The 5,000-nt window shown below is 34.1% G+C and overlaps 1 long non-coding RNA gene across 1 annotated transcript in view; it reads right to left on the bottom strand.

The window, feature by feature from the left end:
- Positions 1-2,177: 2,177 nt before the first annotated feature.
- LOC137658373 (uncharacterized) overlaps positions 2,178-5,000 on the bottom strand; it is a 5,872-nt gene continuing 3,049 nt past the window's right edge. Inside the window, exons 2-4 of the long non-coding RNA XR_011047324.1 lie at positions 4,233-4,413; positions 3,478-3,548; positions 2,178-2,721 (exon numbers count right to left, since the gene is read on the bottom strand). This is a non-coding gene — a long non-coding RNA (uncharacterized lncRNA). The remainder of the gene's footprint in view (positions 2,722-3,477; positions 3,549-4,232; positions 4,414-5,000) is intronic.

Genomic DNA, 5,000 nt, shown 5'->3' on the forward strand with positions numbered 1-5,000 from the left:
TATATATATATATATATATATATATATATATAATATATATATATATATATATATATATACACAGTAAAATACTTGCTTGTACTCAACAACAATAGTCTTCATATATAACGGTATTTTCTTTTTTTCTGATCATTTACTTTTTTTAGTTTTTATGTTAACTCTTTTTCCCCTTCAACTCAAGGATATTATAATCAATTGCAACTCTGTTGTTGATTGGCTTTTCCCCTGGAATTTGCAAAGACAGATAATAACTCTCTCACCCAAAGACAGCATGTGACTTAAATACCTATTTGACTGAAAAGCTAACAAACAGGATGTCACTAGATACTTGCTGAATAACAGTGCTTGAAAGTTTGTTTTGCAATTGTTTACGTATGAACCCCGCAAGCATCCTGGACAGGATGTTGCGCAAAAATAACCAAGATCCCTTACTTGGTATTGCGACACTCCGTAAAGTGCGCCCAGGTGTGTATCACTATCATTATTACTTGCTAAGCTACAACCCTAGTTGGAAAAGTAGGATGCTATAAGCCCAAGGACTCCAATAGGGAAAATAGCCAGTGAGGAAAAGAAATAAGAAAATAAGATAAACTATAAGAAATGAACAATTAAAATAAAATATCTTGAGAAGACTAACAATATTAATATAAATCTTTCATATATAAACCATAACAATTAAAAGAAATAACGAAAGGAAGAGAAATAAGATAAAATAGTGAGCATGAGTGTACCCTAAATCAAGGGAACTCTAGCCCAAGACAAGGGGAAGACCATGGTACAGAGGGTATGGCACTACCCAAGACTAGAGAACAATGGTTTGATTTGGAGTGTCCTCCTAGAAGAGCTGCTTACCATGGCTAAAGAGTCTCTTCTACCCTTAGAAATGGGAAAGTGGCCACTGAACAATTACAGTGCAGTAGTTAACCCCTTGGATGAAGAAGAATTGTTTAGGAATCCTCAGTGTTGTCAGGTGTATGAGGACAGGTGTAAAGAATATGCCAGACTATTCAGTGTATGTGTAGGCAAAGGGAAAATGAACCGTAACCAGAGAGAAGGATCCAATGTAGTACTTTCTAGTCAGTCAAAGACACCATAACTCTCTAGTCTCCTGTCTCTTCTGCCATTACGTAATGTGCTGATTCTGAATAAAATATTGCTTGGGAAAGACTGGTTGATTGTTAAGAGGCTTACATCAGTGGGAAAACCAGTTGGTTCTCAAGTAGTAGGTTACATGGGAAAGAGGTGTTGATTCTTGAGTAACCTGTTACATCGGAAATGTTTGGATCAGCCCCCAGAAATATTCCCTTCTTTGAATCCTTGTGAGCCATTGCTGCGTGCACCAGACGCCTTCATGATCCTAGGATGCATATGATAATTTCATTTTCCTTTTTAAAACTGGGTATTATATTCGTATCATGATAATTGCAAATCTGCTTATTTAAATGAAAGTGTTTTTAAATCTTGGATAATTATCACGCTAGCCATCAGTCTCGAATATACCTTTCGTTAATGATTTAACCCATTCTATTAAAGGCGACTTTATGCAGTGTTTTATTTGTGTTATTCCTCGTTAAAAATTGTTTTGAAGTGGTTGAGTTACATTGAGTTTAAAATTGCTAATATGATTACCTCACATAAGGAATAACTCCAGATATGATGGAAATACATTAAGTTCCTTTTCTTTGTAAAATCTATTTCTCCAATTATTAAGTGTTTTGCATCCAATTTTTTAGTCTTCTTTTGAAACGTCCTTGCCTGGTAATCTGTTGGACGGGAGTTCGAGACCCTCTCAATCTCGATAGTTTCTAGTACAGACTACAACCTCCCATCCTTGTGCCTGTAGGTCTACCTGCTGAGTTATCAGCAGCCATTGCCTGTCCCTCCCTGCACCTAGATTGATGGAGAAGGGCTTGGGCGCTGATCATATTAGTATATGGTCAGTCTCTAGGACTTTGTTCTGTCCCTTGCCTCTGCTATTCACGAGTGACCTTTAAATAGCATTTGCGTGTTTGGCCAGACATATTTTCTAGTTAGGGATCCTATTATTTGTTGTTGTTGTTGATGTTGTAACTAAAGTAACTAATTTGCCTTCACCAGCCGAAATTTATACCAGTGCATCTTGTAAAATATCTTGCACTGAAATGTAAACAAAATATCAGGGTAGTAAAAAAATTGAATAAAAAATCTCTTGCATTTTAATTGTAATATTTTAGCCACATTGATGAGACAAAGCTCCGGTATTATATTTTATGAACAGTATTTTAATTTGCCTTTCACATTGAAGTCAATTCTAGATCTCTCATCCTTTCATATAAAGACCAATTCTCACTATATCGCACAAGATATTGCTAAAGATTTGACCAAAGCTGCGCTTGTTTAGGCAATTTTGCTACATTTTCTGTATCTAGTCAAAGTCTCTCTCTCTCTCTCTCTCTCTCTCTCTCTCTCTCTCTCTCTCATTTTGTCTTCGGCTGAGAGATTAGGAAAAGTCAAGGTTGACGGTCCTCCTCCTCGCTCTGATATATACCTTCCGGACGACACTCTTGAATATTCCATGATGGATTCCATTACCAGCATCAGCAGGTGTGCTCTGAAAGTTCTTCTTTATCAACAGACGCTCTCTCTCTCTCTCTCTCTCTCTCTCTCTCTCTCTCTCTCTCTCTCTCTCTCTCTCTCTCTCTCTCGTTCTGTAGCTTGCAGTGCTCGCCCGGTGTCAGGGTTCTGGAAAATAAAAGTTTTGCATCAGATAACTTGACACGATAGACTCCAACGCTGGAAGGATATATTCAGAAATCGTGCGTCGAGGAATTATTATAAACAATACCGCCAGGTGACGATGAAACGGTGCACATAGGAAAAGTAAATAGACTGGTGGTGTGGATTAAATCATTTTCTAATTGTTATGGGATCGGAGTGGTTCACATTCTTGTATACAATTAGGTTTTTGGAGATACGCTGATATGTAATTCTCAAATGGTGCATATGTATGTATATTTATTATATGCACTGTATAACTGCACCATATATCATCATTATCAATAGTTACTAGTCCACTGCAGAACAAAGGCCTCGGACATGTCCCTCCGTTTGTCTTTTTATGGTATTTTTTGTGCTAGTTCACACCCGCAAACACACATGTATAATATATATATATATATATATATATATATATATATATATATATATATATATATATATATATATATATATATATATATATATATATATGTATATATTATTATATGTATATATTATTATATATAATTATATATATTTATATATATATACATATATATGTATGTATATATGTAATGTATATATATATATGTATGTATGTATGTATGTATGTATGTATATATATATGTGTGTGTGTATAATATACATATACGTAAATGTATGTATGTATATCATCTTTCATAATGAATATATATACAATTGCATGGATAAGAATGATTTCATTAATTAACGAAAACTTACCATCTTTTTATTTTTAGTTTGTCCAATATTTTCCGTAGACTCTCCTGGCTCCACTGTTTTGCATCCAAGAACTGAAACAGAAGAAAAGGTTGTTAATTTTATTATCACTTTTGAATTCTAAAGGAATAGTATTGGGTAATGTAAGGTAGAATGGAGCAGTGCATATCTATTAATGATAAATAATGGTTTTCCTTTTTTTGATATTTAAGGTCGTGTTAAATGAGAATATTGTATATAAAGTAATAGTAAAGTATAATTAAGACGTATCTTAACTTTTTATTATTATTAGGTAGCATATACATATGCACAAGTATATTGTATGTCATCTCCATAAACTTGAAATGCATATGTATCTCATACATGATCATATTTTGTATGTAGAAATAATTTATCCCTATACATAGGCTTTCATTCATATGCATCATCATGTACACAAATGAATCATACATACACATAACCGAGTCACACATGCAATACACAAATGTATCGTGTATCACAAATGTATCTCGCATATACATGATTTATATGTTATACATGATCATATTTTTGTATGTAAAAATAATTTATCCCTATACATAGGATTTCATTCATATGCATCATCATGTACACAAATGAATCCTTCATACACATAACCGAGTCACACATGCAATACACAAATGTATCGTGCATCACGAATGTATCACGCATATACATGATTGTATCACTCGTACTCCAAAACCTAAACGGGCAACTAAATGAAAATCATGCGTTCTTACTTATCTCTGGGTGGCAGTGCAGCGGCAGGTGCGCCCCCAAAGCGGGTGTTGACGACCGGTCCGAAATTTTGGTTGGTGCCGCTCACGGGGGTGCGGGAGTTAGGGGCGCCCCTCCAGATGGTGGGCTTCATGTTGTGGAAGACGCTGGGCCCGTTCGGGTATCTCCTGTGCATGACGTTGCCTGTGAGGAAAGGAAGGAAGAAGATAGGGAAACGGGTGAATTTCAGTCTTCTATTTTATTTCTCTTCTCGTTTTTTTTTTTATATGAAAGATCTGTTATGATGTTAATGTTTTCAAAATATTTTATTTTAATCGTTCATTACATTTGATTCCTATCTTCACTGTGCTATTTTTCCCCTTGGGAGCCCTTGGGCTTATAGTATCCTGCTTTTCCAACTAGGGTTGTACCTTAGCTAATAATAATACAGGGTGTCCCAAAATAATGTATACACTTTTTATATTGTTACAACCTGTTCAATTTATTGATATTAACGTGGAAAACAGATTCACAGAAGCGAAACAAAGCAAAGTGAAAAAATAAGGATACATAGGACAATTTGAGAATGTTAAAAAAAAAAAAATAAGTTTTCCACGTTAATATCAATAAATTGAACCAATTGTAACAATCCAAAGAGTGTATACATTATTTTGGGACACCCTGTATTAATAATGATAATGATAATAATAATAAATCTATCTGTATATAATATATATGTATATATATATATATATATATATATATATATATATATATATATATATATATAT

The sequence above is a fragment of the Palaemon carinicauda genome, chromosome 19, assembly GCF_036898095.1.
Source record: "Palaemon carinicauda isolate YSFRI2023 chromosome 19, ASM3689809v2, whole genome shotgun sequence".
NCBI lineage: Eukaryota > Metazoa > Arthropoda > Malacostraca > Decapoda > Palaemonidae > Palaemon > Palaemon carinicauda.